We start from the raw sequence: 17,246 nt of genomic DNA, 5'->3' as shown, positions 1-17,246 counted from the left end.
CTGAATTTCAAACCCTCGAACCCTTTGAGGTTTGGAGGCCTAGCAGCAAGTGACACTGGCCCCCATGATCCCAGCAGCACCAGGAGGAGAGGAAATGGTCCCAGAATATCCAGCATCATCTCTTCTGTGTGGGAAGAGGGAAGAAAATAAGAGAATGATAGTAGTAGAAGCAGTAAGAGCAAAATTATCATTCACAACCATTTAGATCTTCATTGTGCCTTTCAAGATTTCTTTTTTTTTTTTTAAAGATTTTATTTATTTATTTGACAGAGAGAGATCACAAGTAGGCAGAGAGGCAGGCAGAGAGAGAGGAAGGGAAGCAGGCCCCCTGCTGAGCAGAGAGCCCGATGTGGGACTCGATTCCAAGACCCTGAGATCATGACCTGAGCCGAAGGCAGCGGCTTAACCCACTGAGCCACCCAGGCGCCCAGCCTTTCAAGATTTCTTAAGTCTATTTTTTTAAAACCATATTCTTTCCGATGTGATTCTCACAATTCTATGAAGGTCTACAAGCCCAGGGGGAAGAAATGTGAGTTAGGATGACTTTTCCTCTGACTGGCAGATCCCATTCCTCTCTGTCCTGTGCTTATGGGTCCAGAATCTTGCTTCTTCCCTCCTGCCTCTAGAAAATTTCTCCTCCGTCTATTTAACCTGGGCCATCTGGCCATCATCTCGGCTCTAACTCCCCAGCCTCCAGGCTATTCCTCTTACCAGGTCTCATTGCTTGGGGTCCTGCCAAGGAAAGAGTCAGTGGTTAGTCCCAGGCTCAGAGGCTTTTGTCTGCAGTTCCTCTGCCAGGTATGCCAGCATGGTCTGCTTGTAGCAGGGATAGTTTCTGAGCCCTAGGGAAGAGGAAAGGGAAACCTAAGGCTTGGAAGATGCCCTTCTTGTGCACAGTGTGGATGAGACCCACATCCTCCAACTCACTGTTTAAAGCCAGTATCCCTGCAGATGCAGGAAGACAAAGCCTCCTTATAGGTACAAAGGAGAAGTTATAACTTCCTCAAAGAACTTGTGAGGAAATAGTGACTTTCTGATATGGGTTTGGTGCTTCCTTCTCCATAGGAAGCTTCAGTGTTTGGAACCTCTATGCTTTCAGTTCTTTAGGAGAAAACACCCAATGTATATTTGATACAATATTTGCTAGTTACCTGGTAGTGTTGTGAATTGCAAGAGCAGACTCCATTGAATTATTGATTTATGGGTATGTTGTTGGGCCGGACTCTCTGCTACTCATGTATCTTGATGTATTTGATCCCAGATCCCAAGTTGTGTCTCACTCTCCAGAAGAATATTTATCTCCAAATTTTTCTAGGACCTCCCAACAACTTTCTGGAAACACCTTAGCTTCCTTTCATGTGTATAATTTGCCCCTTATAGATTCAGGAGTTCATAATCTAATGAAGGAGATGGTCAGATTAATAGAGACATACATTGTACATTAATAACTGTAAATACCTCTTTTGGCTGTGGTGGAGGAGGTGCCAGGGGGCTCTGAGGAGCCGGTAGATAGAAGGCTCTAACACTTGAACTTATTTTCAGATTAATAAGAATTTAGGTAAAGAGGATGGTAAAGGGCATCCCATGAGGGAACTGCATGTAAGAGGAAGCCAGAAGCTGGTTCCTGGACCCATTCTGAAATCATAAGGATCACTGTAATTTTATTATTTTCATGGTACACTTAGGTCTAAGTTGTGTTGTTTCATATTTAATTATGTTTTATGTACTCTGTTTGAAAAACGTATTTATTTGTTTGAGAGAGAGAAAAAGAGCATGAGTGGGTGGAGCGGCAAGGGAGAGGAGGGAGACTACCCATCCAGCAGCAATTCGTCCTATAGGGGCTCAATGCCACCACCCATGAGATCAGGACCTGAGTGCAAACCAATTGGAAGGTCAAATGACAGAGACACACAGGTGCCTCTGTTTTCCTTACTTCTTAAACTTCAGCACAGTCAATCATTAACTTTGTCTTTTTACTTATACTCTGCGGTACCTAATGATTGTAGACACATAACAGAGACTAGACAGAAACATTTATCTTGATGTATCTGATCCCAGATCCCAAGTTGTGCCTCCCTGTCCAGAGGAATGCTTATCTCCAGATTTTTCAAGGACCTCCCAGCAAGTGTCAGGAAACCCCTTAGCTTCCTTTCATAGTGTGTAAGTTGTCCCTTATAGATCAACAGGGTAAGAGGGCAAGGCAGCTTTGGGAATGATCCCCTTCTTTCTCCTTGGGCTGCTCTCTAGACTACAAAGCTTTCCTTGCTTTAAATCCAGTGTCTCAGAATTTGGCTTGCTGCACATTGGGTACACGGACATGTTGGAGTCTGGCAACAGAGACCCATGGACATGAAGGAGAAAGGCCAGTTTAGGGTATTTGCCTCTTCGGTCTGTTCTTGCTTTTCCACTGGTGCTGTAATACACTTACTTGGAATCTTCTTGTTTTTTGGAGGGCTCACAAAAATGTCTTCTACAGGGACTCCCTGCCTCTAGCCTCTTTTCCTTCTAATCTGTTCTACACATCCCTTCCAGATTAGTACTCCTTGAGCATCAATAGAATAGGGGAACACTCTTGCTTTTTAATGTCTTCAGTTATCTACAGGATAAAAATGATGTCTTTTCAGAGCAAAATCACAAGATATAAGGTTAATATACAAAAATCAACTGCTTTCTTAGGTACCAGTAACGAACAATTGAAATTTGAGAAAAAATTTACATATGCACCCAAGAAAAATGAAATATGTAGATATGAATCTACTAAAAAAAATGAACAAGCTCATTATGAGGAAAACTACAAAACTCTGCTGAAAGAAATCAAAGAAAATCTAAGTACATGAGGAGATCATCTTTGTTCATGCTGAAGGAAACCAGACTCTGTCACCCCAAGCTATGGCTCTTTGACACAAATAATATTTTGTACTAAGGGCAGTTAAGAATCCATAAATGCAGGAAAAGCTCTCCTTTTTTGCCTAAAGGTAGGATACAAATTCTTTTCCTGGAGTCAATATTACCAGCCAGAGGTGGCACCAGAGGAATCTGAAACAGACCTTGTTATACTAACCCTTTTCTTTCTAGTTATTTCTTCACCATTTCCTACCCGTAGACCAAACAAGTCTCCACAAATGTATTGTGTCTTTGTCTAGAGGGTATAAAAGCTTCCAGTGCTGGTCGCTATTTCAGGTCTTCATTTTCATACGGAGGCTCCTATGTACATGTGAAAATTTAAGCGAATTTGTATGCTTTACTCTTACTTATCTCTGTCATTTCAATTTTGCGACCTAGTCAGAGACCATGAAAAAGCCGAGGAAGATGGATTCCTCTCCTACAGTGATAGTATGCACTGTCCAAACCCATAGAAATATATAATGCAGAGAATTGATCATTATTCAATTGTGGGCTTTAGTTAGCCATCATCAATATTGGCTCATCAATTATAGGAAAAGGATGACACCCTCCCCCCCCAAAGAAGATGTTAATAACAGGAAAACTGTGGGATGTGTGGGTAGGAAAGAGGGGAAGAGAGAAGCACAAGAGAATTTTCTATTATTTCTACTCATTTTTTTGTAAACCTAAGAGGGCCCTGAAGAATTAAATCTACTTAATTAGAACCAAACCAAACCAAACCAAACCAACTCAAACCAAATGAGTTGTCTGTGTATCTAATACTCATGTATCCTGTTCTACAGCCACAAGCCCCACTTCTCTCTGCAGTGCCACAACTTGATAGCACCCTAAACACACTAGCAGAGGCAAACAGTATCAGATTACCCCTGTGCCTAACTGGGGTTCCCAACCCTGGCCTCTCTCATGAGAAGTGCCTAAGAGACTCTTAAGAAGGCCTAGATTCTAGGCCTCCTGAAACATACTCTTTGGGAAGCAGGTCTTTTTTGCATGTCTGTGTTTGATGAGCTCCATCAAATATCCATTCCTAGTGGAGAACCATTTTTCTTAGCTGACACTGATTTTCACCCAGTTCCCAAGTTCTCAAGACTGGCCTTCTACCTGATTCCTGAAACAAAGTTTGTACCTTGTCTTAAAACACCTATTTGAATGACTGCAAGAAAGATTGGAGAGGACACAACTGGAATAGTCTCCCTCTCCTCCCTATCTCTTTTAAATTATCCCAAATCTTACAAGTGTAGTGGAGGAATAATATCCATTTCTTCTACCCTTCTACGTTCTCAGCTGGGACCCTATAATAATAAGAATAAGAAAAACCCAAACAGATTAACAAGAGAAAGGTATTCCCATTTATTTCACATAGGTTTATGGTGAGAGGAAAGCCTTCTCAAGGAAATAAGGCTCTAAAAAAGTGGTTAAACCTGAGTGCGTGTGTGCTAGGTTTGATGAAAGGTGAAAGTGGTATAAAGATTTGCTAGAACAAAGGGTACAAGCTAAGTGTAGCAATTGGTGGGCAACTTAGCAAGATGTTTGTTCAGATGACACTACATTTTTGCAGATAATGACACTCCTTTCTTCTAGGTGTAGGAAACATTCTCCCAGGAAGGTTTAATGACCTGCTTCCAGAGCAGGTCAGTATGTCTTTCCTGTACCTGTCCTTTCTCAAATTTCTTCAACTTAAAAGATTGAATTTGCCAAGTTGCCATATTCTGTAATAGGATGTTCTGAACTCTGTCAGAAGCTGTGTGTCATGTGAATGGACCCTGGCGGTTGGCTTATAAACCTTGGTCCAGGCCCACAATCCTAAAGCAAGTTCAGGGCATTTGACGTGTCCATTTTGGGGTCTCTGCTGCAACACGCCTGTGTTTTCTCCACACTGCTGCCTGGCTTGATGGGGATTAGTTCGAAGGCCTGCTATTTGGGCTGTTTCTTTCTCTAGACTTTTATATGCTTGCTGACTGCAAAAGTAATGGTGCCAAATTCTTGTCACTGAAATTACAGAGCATTAGTATCTTGAATCATACACGATATTCAGTCATATTCAACCTCTTAGAACACTCCATCTACCCTGGTTGCTGAGGTCTTTCTGTGTCAGGCACCTGACAAGTGAGTGGTCAGAACAGTGAGTTAGGAACTGATACTACCTGATGAGTTCCATATTCTTTTTAAGGTTTAGTATTATTGTTTCTGCAGAGCTACAGGTTTGATTGTCAAAATGGCTGACACTGAGGAATACTGCCTGAAAGTAAGCCAATAGGCTTCAGATAAAGTGCACCTACTCTGTACCATGAGCTCTCCATCACGACGGTGGTTAGTTGTGTGGAAAGCACGGTTGTGTGCTTCTGTCTGCTGGGCTGCTGCAGAGTGACAGGTGGGGGTGTCCGGGTCAACTCAAGGTTTCATCGTGGTGATACTTATAAGTTTTCTTCCTAATGCTATTGTCTGGACTTTTTTCTAATTTTAAGATTTTATTTATTTATTTGACACAGAGAGAGAGATCAAAGTAGGCAGAGAGGCAGGCAGAGAGAGAGGGAAACCAGGCTCCCCGCTGAGCAGAGGCCCTGATGGGGGCCTGGATCTCAGACCCTGAGATCAAGACCTGAGCAGAAGGCAGAGGCTTAACCCGCTGAGCCACCCAGGCACCCCATTTTTTGGACTTTCTATTACCAGGATCTTCCTTACAGACAGAGAAGGGGCTGCAGTGAGGTAGTCCCTTTAACTTTTCCCTTTATATCTATGGACACCTTGTACATGCAAATGGTAAGCATCAATGCAACACTGAGAAATAAATCTGGTAAAAAGGATGTTTTCCTTTGGTCGTTGTTTGTTAGGCCCCAGTTTTCTTTTCCAGACGCAGTTCAGTTCTTTATGTCTCTTCACAGTCTTTATTTATTACACAGATTTAAGTATTAAATATTATTAATATATGCAATGGAATATGATTCAGCTGTCAGAAACATGAAATCTTGGCATTCGCAACAACTGGGTGGAACTGGAGAACATTATGCTAAGTGACAGAAGTCATTCAGAGAAAGACAATTATCATATGATCTCACTGATCTGTGGAATTTAAGGCACAAAGCAGAGGATCAAAGGGGAAGAGAGGAAAAATTAAAACCAGAGGAAGCCAGAGAGGGAGACAAACCATACAGACTCTTTATGATAGGAAACAAACTGAGGGTTTCTGGAGGGGAGAGGAGTAGAGGGATGGGGTAACTGGGTGATGGACGTTAAGGAGGGCACATGATGTAATGAGTACTGGGGATTATATGAGACTGATAAGTCACTGACCTGTACCTCTGAAACTAACAACAATTGTATGTTAATTAGTTGACTTTAAATAAAAAAATTTAAAATAATAATAAACTAATATATTATTACCAAAAATATAAATAAAAATAAAAGTTTATTGACAGGGCACCTGGGAGGTTCAGTGGGTTAAATGTCTGCCTTGAGCTCAGGTCATGATCCCCAGGTCCTGGGATTGGAGCCCCTGGTCTTGAGTGGTCAGGCTCCCTGCTCAGTGGGATGTCTGCTTCTTTCTTGACCTCTGCCCCCTCCCTTGTTCACAGGCTCTCTCTCTCTTTCAAGTAAATAAAGAAAACATTAAAAATGGTGAATTAACATGTATCCTCAGGCATGTGTTTCTCTCCTCTTTTCCCATCACCAATAATAACACTGTTTTTTATTTTTAAAATATTTTTTTAATTTATTTGACAGCAGAGATCCCAAGTAGGCAGAGAGGCAGGCTGAGAGAGAGGAGAGAGGAAGAAGTAGGCTGCTTGCAGAGCAGAGAGCCTGATGGGGGACTCTGTCCCAGGACTCTGGGATCATGACCAGAGCCAAAGGCAGAGGCTTTAACCAACTGAGCCACTCAGGTGCCCCACCAATAATAACATTTTATACACAATGTTGTACACTATTTCTTATTTCCCACTAAGAATATATTTTGGACATATTTCATATCAGTAGCAAAGGTGTATTTGGTTCTATTTGCATAGAATTTTGTTGTAAGGAAACGCATCATATTTTAACCAGTCCCATGTTCAGGACATTCTGTTTGTTTGCCAACTTTTACCAGTATAAACCAGCTAGAAGGAATATACTGGAACAAAACAGCAGCCCGATACCCATGAATTTATCTGTAGTGTGCATGCTGTCCATAAGTCCCTCTGCGTGCAACCGGTCTTCCCTGGAGATAAGTTCTGAATCTCCCGCATGAGTGTGGGTTCTAGGGGCTGTGGGTTGACAACAGGAAACCCTTCCAGATGCACTTGCTGTTACCAGACCTAAGGAAGCCTAGGAAAAGTGAACATTCTGGACACAACTGAGTAGTTATTATTATTATTATTATTATTATTATTATTATTCCATAATGGGTATCTGAGAAGTCAGTATCAATTGGATTAGACTTTGGTCTTTTAATGCTGGAGACAGTTAAAATTATAGTCATTTTAGTATATGACAGACAAACTAAGATTCTAAGATGGACAGTTAACTTATTTTTATATTCACTTGGAGCATATTCTGGAACAGATTGAAAGTTCCCATTTTAAGACAATTTATCAAAATTGCCTCACTGAACCCTCACACCAGACTACAAGGTAGTTCTGACTGTCCCCATGCTAGAGATTGTCCTGAGACCCAGACAGGATGGTGATAGCAGGGAGCAGCAGAGTCCTGAGGGGCTACTTCCAAGCTCCAGGGCTCTTCCTTGAGCACTTCTGCTCAGAGGGAGGCAGGGTGCGGTAGGGTTAAGGTCAGTTCTACCCATTCAGGCTGCCTCTGAGTCTCATCTCTAAGAAGGGTATATCATCCAGACTGAAGTACCTGGCTTGTCAGGGCTTTGTTTTCTAGGTAGTCATGTTTCCTTAACAAAATGTATTTGTAGAATGTGACAGATGGAACTAGCCTCTGTTCCAATGGTTTTCTCACCTTTCACAACCCTGTCATCTCCAGGTGCAAGCTGTGTTTATTTTTTTTTCTATTTTTTAAGATTTTATTTATTTGTCAGAGTGAGAGAGCACAAAGCAGGGGGAGAGGCAGGCAGAAGGAGAGGGAGAAGCAGGTTGCACGCTGAGCAGAGAGGCCAAGGTGGGGCTCCATCTATAACCCTGGGATCATGACCTGAGCCAAAGGCAGACATTAAAGGTCTCAGGTCATGATCCCAGGGTCCTGGGATCGAGCCCCACCTCAGGTCCCTGATCATCAGAGAGCCTGCTTATCCCTCTCCCTCTGTTGCTCTCCCTTCTTGTGCTCTCTCTCTCTCTCTGTCAAATAAATAAACAAAATCCTTACAAGGAAAAAAAAAGTATTGAGGAAAGAATTGATGGTTTGACTTCTCCGTGTGTCTAGATTGGCTGAAGGAATTTCAGGAGTGCCTGGATTCTGCAAAAACTACAAGCTCTGGACATCACACTATGGAACTTAAATAAAATATCAAGGCTGCCATAGAGTGCACCCACCATTCCTTAAAGCCCAAGAGAGGAAGGTAGAATTCTGGAAAAGTGAAGCTATGCTTCCTGTGGGGAAATATGAGTTTCCTCCTACTGAGTGATTTGATCAGTGAACTTTTCAGAACAGGACGTCCAATAGAACCAAGGGAACTAAGTACCCTACTATGCCATCCTTTCTGATCTTGTTTCTCGGGTCTCCCTAGACCTACTTCCTTGATGCCATATCCATAATTACTTCTACCTTACTTTTCTGTTTTTAAATATTTACTTATTTATTTGAGAGAGAGTGAGAGAGAGTGAGCGCAAGAGAGCACATGCAAGGGAGGGGCAGAGGAAGAGGAGGAGAGGGAGAGAGAGCGCATGTGCAAGCAGGGGAGGGGCAGAGGAGGAGAGAGAGGAAGACCCAAAGCAGGTTCTGAGCTGAGCACAAAGCCCAATATGGGACTCAATCCCTGACCTTGAGAGTATGATATGCAGGAAATCAAGAGTAGATCCCTTAACAGACTGAGCCACCCAGGTGCTCTCCCCACCACACTTAGGAAAAGGGAGACTGCAGGATTTTCTTCCTGAGTCCACTCTGGTAGCAGAAAGAACAATGACTGGAGGCCAGAGACCTGGGGTCTAGTCTCAGCTGTGCCACTAAGTAGCAGCAGCCGTGAGCAAGTCACTTACCCATTCCTGAGATTCAGGCTGTTCCTCTGTAAAAGTGGGGATTACTATCTCAGGGATAGCAAGTGGAACACACACATTTACCTCCATCCTGCCTTCAACAGAGGCTACCGTTCAACCTCATCACTTATTAGAATTTTCTTCTGCAACGTTCTAGGCAGGCCTAATCCATTAAAGTGGATACATGAGTCAAAATCTACTTATTCTCATTTAATTTAATAATCCTTACAGACCCGTCTAGCTCCTAAATGGAATGTCCTGACTTTCCAACTAAGAGATGGTCAATGTGATCTGGTAATAGTTCACTCAATAAAAGGAAAAGGAAAACTTAGGATCATAATTTCATCCCCTACTCCTGCCCAGCCAGGGACTGAGCAGGATTTTCTTGAGGTCACCCTGTCCTTCCTTCTGTGCCAGAGATTTTGGTATTTGAGCTCCCCCTCCATCAGCTCACCCAGCAGGACAGTCCCAGACTGTAGCTCCCTTTCATCTCAAATAGCCCATACTTAACAGCTTCATATTTTACAGCAAGGCATCTCTGAGCAAAGGGATGATCTCAGGTCACGGAGAACCAAGAGTCAGGAGCAAAGGTAAGTAATGATTCTATTTGATGCTTACGAAATCTACCCCGATTTACAGTTCTCACCCAAGCAGGAAAGCAATCACACGACAGTATCAGGATGGTGACAGTTTCAGAAATCCAGGTAGTTGGAACTGTGTTTTACAGAAAGAATCCAGGAAGTGGTTTACACAGGGACCCCCTCACCTCCCAAACCACAAAGGGGCAGGTCCTGGGTAGGAATGCATGTGTGTTTGGGATAGGAGCCCTGGCTGGAGTTCTTTCATATCCAGGAAGGGAGAGGGGAGAAGCAGTTGCCACAACAGGGAGGTGGGGCATCTTGCTACTCTGGCCTCAGGTGCAGACCTACACAGAACCATCAAAGTGGACTGTCTCATACTGTACACACTCACAGGCCACGATGATGAATTTCTCTTGCTGCGTGGTCTCATAGTCGCATTTGGGGTATTTGGAGCCTTCAGGCGGCAGTCGGTGATGCGCATTTTGGAACTGCTTTGGTGGCAGTTGGGCTTCCCATTCTTGCAGGTTACATTTCCCTGGAAGCAGATGTCCTGGACATCTGGCAGAGGTTCGTGGATAAACGTGTTCACCGGCTTGCAAAATCCAACCATCATATTCCGGCGCTTCATCATTTGGTTGCAGTAGCTGGCATTGACGGTGGAGGTGTTCGAGTCTATGTGCTGCCACAGGAACTTCTCGGCCCTCGACTCCTTGGCCAGAGAAGGCTGGACACTGCCCAGCACCAGCAGCACCAGAACCAGTAGTGGGAACAGGATGAAGAACCTCTCCTGAGCCATGGTGGTCTCACTCCTCTGGAAGAGCCTAGCCAGGAAAGGGAGAGAAGAGAAAAAGCGTTGCCTGAGAAAGAACCCCAGCTCCTACCTGTGGCTTCCCTGGCTCACAGTCTCCGTTTGGGTCAGCCGGAAAGGTACCCCTCCTCCTGTGCAATTTTCCAAGGATTGAGATGCTCACATAGACTCTTGTCAACGAGTATTTAAGTCCTACTAGCTGGAGAGAGGTGGTCTTTCCCTCTGGTTGGTGACTTGACAGTGAACTAAAATCCTTCTATGTCTGAATATTAGAGATTTTAAAATTTAAAATCTATTTGAGGGGGCACCTGGATGGCTCAGTCTGTTAAGTGTCTGCCTTGAGTTCAGGTTGTGATCTGAATTCCTATGATCTAGTCCTGTCTCGAGCTCAGCTCCCTGGTCACTGGGGAGCCTGCTTCTCCCACTCCCTCTGCTGCCCCCTCTGCTTGTGCTTTCTATCTATCCCTGTCAAATAAAGAAATAAAATCTTAAAAACATTTAAAAAAATAAAATACATTTGAAGAATAAGTACATTTATACCCAGTGCTCAAGGTGCTTATCAGGAAATCCTTTTGAATAAAACATGAGCTGAACTGTATCCCTGAAATACCACATGACCTATAGGATCATGATGGACAGAGTGAGGCCTATTGTTCTCCAACACAAGGGCAACAGCCCAGTTCCTAACACCAGTATCATAGAGGGATGCCATTGTATTCCCAAGAGCAATGCTTCCCTCCCCCAGTGCCTTTGTTTCCCTGCAGCCCACATGCTCCATCCCAATATTGGTCCAGCTCAAGTTTTTTCAGGTGCTAACCTCAACCACCCTGGTTCCTCTAACCCAACACAGAATAAGGAGTCCTTGAGACCATCTCTTCAGCCACTGACCTGGATCTCTAGCTTGGTCTCTAGGACAGAGCAGAGGGCCAGTCTCTGTGATCCCGGGATCCCTGGGGAGGGAATCTTTTACAGATTACAAAGGGGCTTGGCTTCCAAAGAAAGATAGGTGGGAGGAGCATCTTGGTTTCACTTTAGTGGGAACCAAAGACATTGTGAGGAAGGACATTGTAGGGAACCATCCACACCACTCTTTTTTCAGGACTGCTGAGAAGGGGGAGTCTTGTTTATAGGAACCGTACCATGTGAACCTCATCTGTCTGCTGGCTCACAAGGAGCGGCAAAGAAAGCCACTACGGTAATGATGCCTGAACTGGAGCAAAGTCCTTGTCATCTCAGGGGGCCATTTGCATCAAACAAATAACTCTTGCAGGTTTGCAAAGGACAAATAAACACATGATCCCCAGAGCACCAGAGAAATGGAGGTACTCTGTCTCCCCAGGAGTCCTGGCGTGACTGGAATTCCAACAGCACCTCTTCTGGTGTGGGGGGCATTCTGCTTTCTGCAGCTGGAAGACTGCATGGACCTAGGGTGTGTGTGGGGGGGTCTGGGCTGGGAGAGGGGAGACCTGCGACCTCACCCAGTGTTGGCCACTTCAGCTCTCCTGCGTTGGAAGGTGGATGTGTTACAGTTCTTGGCCACAGCAACCACTCCTAGAAGGTCAGAGTGGAGGAGAGGAACTAAAGTTAATGAAACCCCAAGGGATGTCAGGCTGGCTCAGTCACCAAGGCACGGGACAAATCTTATGACTTTGCTTCTGTATCCATGTCCTGAAACTGTGCCCTGGGCTTTTCACTTCCTGAAAGTGGCAGCTGGAATGCTGAGGGTGTAACCTGACCATGTGAATGGCTTTTCCCCTCCTTAGTACATCATAATCTTAATTCAATACACTGGCTTTGATTTCTCAACACACCAACATAGAATTATTTACTCTGGCACTTAGAAATGAATAAAATAAGGCATTTTCTGACAAAACAATAATATAAAACAAAATCTAATGGAGTTATATGACTTCATTAAAGCAGTCTTCCACTAAAAATTTCTAAGAATGGATTTGAGGTTACAAAGAAAGGCTACTCATCAGAAATATGAATTCAGGAAGGAATAAAGAAAGATGGTGACAAGTATGTGAACAAATCAAAGATCTTTTGACTATATAAAGCAATAATTTCTTGTTGAGTTAAGAAGATAAAATTAAAATATATGTCAGGAACATAACTTGGAAGTGATGTGAATTACCGTGTTCAAGAGATGACTAAAAGTATTGATTAGACTTCTTTATGTTTAGTATGCATTTGAGAATTTCGAAGCTAAGCAATGAAAAGAAGGGAAACACAGGGTTTGAATTCCAAACTAGCAGAGAATAAGTAGACTGTGGATCAGTTAGGAGAGTCTAGTTGTGCTGCAGTAACAAACAATCTCAAAATTTCAGTAGTTTAAAGTTTCTTTCTTATTCCAGCTACATATCTATCTTGGTCCAGCCTAGGGGCTCTGCCTGCTATTGTCACTTGGGAAAACAGGCTGACACAGGCTTCCTCTTGACACTCACTGTCTTAATCAAAGAGGCAGAGGAAAGAACATAGCACTGGGATGCCCTGGCAGCTCAGCTGGTTAAGCATCCTGCTCTTGATTTTGGCTCAGGTCATGATCTCAGGTCATAAGATCAAACTCTGAGTTGGGCTCTGGGCTGAGCTTGGAGTCTGCTTGGTGTTCTCTCTCTCCCTCCTCCTCTGCCTTTTACCCACTCTCTCTCTCTGTCTCTAAGTAAATAAATAAAACATTAAAAAAAAAACCCAGCACCGCAGAGGACAGCTCTTAATGCTTCTGCTGGAAGGGACATATGTCACTTCTATTCACACTTCATTGACCGCAGAAAACCTCATGGTCACATTTAAGTGCAAGAGACAGAGAAATAGGATCCTTCTGGGTGCCTGGAATGAGAGAATTATTTTGAACAGCTTTAATGGCTGTCACAGAATGACAGGCAATTACACCACTAATCCAAAAGAAGGGAAGAAATGATAGGAAATAGAAATGCCAGACAAATGAGACTAATAGCAAAGGCAAAATAAGGTAGTAGGTATTCATTGAGGAAAATAAAAATGAATAACTATGTTATATAAATGGACTAAATGGTACAGTTAAAAGACAAGATTGATAGAAAAAAAACTAACACTCTCTCTCTGTCTACGTGCATATATATAGAGTATACCCACACACTACGTGTATATTTATATATATACATGTACCTATAGATAACTTACAATTTTTAAAATGTTTAAGAAGGTAATATTTTATTAGATGATGAGATGTGATAATCAAGAGATCAATGGAGTATTTTCTGGAGTACTTTCAGAGAACCGTTATTCCAATAGGTTGGAGAAATAGTCAGAGTGAAAGAAATGGAATTAATGAGGAGGCTGACAGTGATGAGATGGAGTAAATTTGTGCACTAACATGATGAGGATGGCTGGGGAGAAGGTTACATGAAGGTGTGCACATCTTCGGGAAATAGTCAGTATGGGAGAAGACAGTGAAAATACAGCACAGAGAGAGAGCATAGCTCCAGGAAGGGGGCTGACATGGGTAAAGGAATAGGAGACTGTCTTGTCTGTGAGGTTGGTGGAAAGGGGAGGTGGGTACCAGACAAGGAAAAGGATGCAGCTGAGAAACAGTGACGTTGACTAAGAATATGAGCAGCAGAAGAATGTCCCTTCCAGCAATGGGATTTTCTCCAAGGACTGAGACTTGAGTCTTGTTTGCCTCCAACCCCTGTTTTAAAACTGGGTTCTGAGAATGTCTGCATCATCTCTGTTTGTCCTCTAGGTAACAGGGACAGTTATCCAGTATAGAATGTGTCTGTGAGCCATTATTGAGAGACATCATTTCCCATACATTAAATCACAGTTGCAGTATTTATCTTCATTACACAGATTAAAATGTGATATCAATCTTTCAAAATTTCTCTCAAGTAGTTTGACATACATCACAGTTGTCATTTCTTTAGGCATATACGGTGTGATATTCATTTCCATAAACCGCTCTTGAGAATTTGACTAAAGCCTGTAGAGTGAGGAGACCATATGTATTAGTTTCAGCTTCATGACTGGTATGTTATGTTCAGGAAAATGTTATCACCTCTCTGGACCTCAGTTTGTCATCTATAAAACACATGGATGATTGGCAAAGCACTAATAAAAGAGAATTTAAGTGCATAGCAACTGGAGTCTGTTTGGACAGTGGTCTGGAATCAGTTCACCTTTTTAATTATTCCTGAAACTCCAACTTGCATTTTTCTGGTTGAGTGCAGATGTGTACCCAAAAGTCCTGCATTATGATTTTAAAGATCAATAATATATCAACTTCTGTATTTGTTTCCTTATCTGTAAGTTATCTTATTCTAAGATGCTATGGACTGAATGTTTGTTTCCCACCCCCACCCCAAATTTGTATATTAAAACCTAAGTCTCAATGGGTTGGTAACCAGAAGTGGGGCCTTTGAGAGGTGATTATGTCATGGAGGTGGAGCACTTGGGAATGGGATTAGTGCCCTTACAGAGAGACCACGGAGAGCTCCTTTAGCTCTCTATCATGTGAAACTGGTTCATGGCTATGAAACCATCTAAGTGCCCCTGCTTGCTGAGGACCATCCCTATTTATGCTCATTTCTTGGCTAATATATAATAATGTCCCTCTTCACTCTCAAAAGTCTCCCAACCAGACAGCAAATTATAGGGTCACCCTATTCAAAGCACACTGTAAGCCCTAAAAGAATTTTAATGTTATTATTATTACCACAACTGATATTGTTTCTTCAAGAGTCAAAATTAAAAGTTCACTTTTAATTCTGATCTAGTAGTAGAGGTAAGTAGAGGTGACAGTAATTGAAGTTTCTTTTTTTAAGATTTATTTATTTATTTTTAATATTTTATTTATTTATTTGAGAGGTAGAGAGAGACTAAGAAAGAGAGAGAGCATGAGAGGAGAGAGGTCAGCAAAAGAAGCAGACTCTGTGCTGAGAAGGGAGCCCGATGTGGGACTCTATCCCAGGACTCCAGGATTATGACCTGAGCTGAAGGCAGTCGCTTAACCAACTGAGTCACCCAGGTGCCCTGAATGAGACTTTTTTTTTTAAATTTATTTTTTATTTATTGTCAGCATAACAGTATTCATTATTTTTGCACCACACCCAGTGCTCCATGCAATCTGTGCCCTCTATAATACCCACCACCTGGTACCCCAACCTCCCACCCCCCACCACTTCAAACCCCTCAGATTGTTTTTCAGAGTCCATAGTAATTGAAGTTTCTGATTGGGAGGGAAGGATAAACTGAAAAGTTTCAAAATTCTCTTTATTTTTTTTTAAATCATCTTATTGATTTATTGGACAGATAGAGAGCATAAGCAGGAGGAGCATCAGAGGGCGAGGGAGAAGCAGGCTTCCTGCTAAGCAGGGAGCCCAAGATGAGGGGCTTGATCCCAGGACCCTGGGATCATGAACTGGCCCAAAGGCAGACACTTAACTGACTGAGCCACTCAGATGCTATAACTTCTATCTTTATAGAGAATCAGAGAGCAGTGAAAATGGAATGGGTGTATCAGGAAAACACAGGCAGATCTGGGATTGGACATCACAGTAGGCACACTAAGATTTACTGTGGGGTAACTGTCAGAAGGCACTTGTACCTTACAGCTTAGGTGCAGCTTACATTGCACCTAAAAGTTACCTTTGGCTACTCCCTTCTGTGTGGTAAACAGTAGAGTGGCCAGAAAGAGGGAGGGGGTAGATCCAGAGCAGGATATGTCTTATCTGCAGTCCCCCGTCTTGTTCTATCTCTAAAATTTCCTCTCAAGAGGCTTTGATTCCTGTTAGGTTCCTGGGGAAAGTTGCCTCAAGAAAGCTTCAAATCTCCCAGATATCCCCAGGCCTCAGAAAAATGGACCATTGGGGATAGCATTTCAGACCTGGAAATTCATCAGCCAGCTCAGATGACTGGGGTTACAGCTGAAGAATGAAATCATTACTGGCTGAAGTTCTCAGTGAACAATGTAGTTTTGTTTAACATTTCTGAGTGCTTGTTGATTGATCAAGTTTCAGAAAATACTCTCTTCCAATGAAAAGTATTTAGACTGGGTGTGGGAGTAAGTCAGGGAGGTCTGGGATTTGTCCTGACTTTCACTGACCTTCCAGCCCCTTGAGAGTATGGCCCTGTAATCAGTTCATCCTGTCCAATGACAAGTCTAAGGAAAGAGAAGAGAGCTGTCTCTGGGATGGCCAAATAGATATGCCTGCTTATCTGCATGTTATCATCTCAGTCTCAAAAACACTTTCTGCTCCTGACTCTATGCCTACTTAACTTCATTTGTGACTTTATGGAACATCATGTAGTGAGAAAAAGCATGGGCCTGAATTAGAGCCGCAACACCATAGTATAGCCTATGACTAACAGCATGGTGTGCTTATGCCTCACTGTATGGCACACATACTAAACAACAATACTTTTACTATCTCTGATTTTATGGTTTAGGTGTAAAACATCAGTCTTCAGCAGGGAATGTAGAGATAAGGGAAAAACAGCAAACACATCCTAAACTTCGGGAGTTCATCATGGTGGTATGGGCAAAACAATTCTCAGACTATGTGAGATGTATTACAAGAGTGAGCAAATGAGCACAAGGGTTAATGTTGTGAAGAGCCAGGGTTCAACCTGGACATGTGTTTATGGAATAGGTGGAGGAAACAGAGTGGAGGAAGAAACTTTTTCCTCCACCCTCTTAGGTTCAGAGAGTAGGAATGTACAAATTAAGCTGGCAAAAGATAGACTAGCAAGAGAAAAAACCCTAGTTACATACACATATACAGCACCCAGAGTGAGCCCTAATGGCTTCTATAGACTTTGGGAGATGTGTCAAAGTAGGTCCATCATTTATAA

The 17,246-nt window shown here is 42.8% G+C and overlaps 1 pseudogene across 1 annotated transcript; it reads right to left on the bottom strand.

Annotated features, from left to right (window-relative positions):
* Positions 1-9,660: 9,660 nt before the first annotated feature.
* On the bottom strand, positions 9,661-11,358 carry LOC309867824 (ribonuclease pancreatic pseudogene; annotated as a pseudogene). Its single transcript has 2 exons — positions 11,304-11,358; positions 9,661-10,428 (listed from the first exon to the last, which is right to left on the bottom strand). The product of its transcript is annotated as a ribonuclease pancreatic pseudogene (transcript).
* Positions 11,359-17,246: the final 5,888 nt, after the last annotated feature.

Source organism: Mustela nivalis (genome assembly GCF_964662115.1).
Source record: "Mustela nivalis genome assembly, chromosome: 6".
NCBI classification, from domain to species: Eukaryota; Metazoa; Chordata; class Mammalia; order Carnivora; family Mustelidae; genus Mustela; species Mustela nivalis.
This window is presented reverse-complemented; position numbering and strand designations above follow the sequence as displayed.